The sequence below is a fragment of the Montipora foliosa genome, unplaced genomic scaffold (assembly GCF_036669935.1).
Source record: "Montipora foliosa isolate CH-2021 unplaced genomic scaffold, ASM3666993v2 scaffold_395, whole genome shotgun sequence".
Taxonomy (NCBI): domain Eukaryota; kingdom Metazoa; phylum Cnidaria; class Anthozoa; order Scleractinia; family Acroporidae; genus Montipora; species Montipora foliosa.
Window position 1 is genome coordinate 210001 of NW_027179695.1, and position 483 is coordinate 210483.

Consider the following 483-nt stretch of genomic DNA (forward strand, 5'->3'; position numbering starts at 1 on the left):
TTCATCATACGAAATCGATGTCTCGAGGTGTCTTGAGTAATTTTAGGACTATTTGAGAGGAAGTACTTGTTTTTTATTTTTTGCAAAGATTAGTAACTTTTTGAGAAATACAAAATAGTGCATATTAAAGGTAGTTTTAAAATTAAAATTTGAAGTTTAGAATTACGATATGGACATCAAACAGTCCCCTACCAACCTGGGATGCTCTTGAGTAGGGGTCACTGAACGGTCTGTCAGTAATCCAGAAATAGTCTTCTTTTTTATTCCTTCTTTCAGCCTCTGAAAAAAATTTCAATCAGCTCCCCCACCTTAACGCGTTCTTAGCTACCCTCCTGGTTCTGCTAGCCGTTATGATTTTGAGAAAACAGTTTATTTTTTTATACTAAAGATTACCTAAGAAGGGTTACGTTTTTGCAAACGTTGGCCGTGTCGCACTTATGTTTCAACAGAATTAACTATTGGAGGGTAATGAGAAGTGCAATT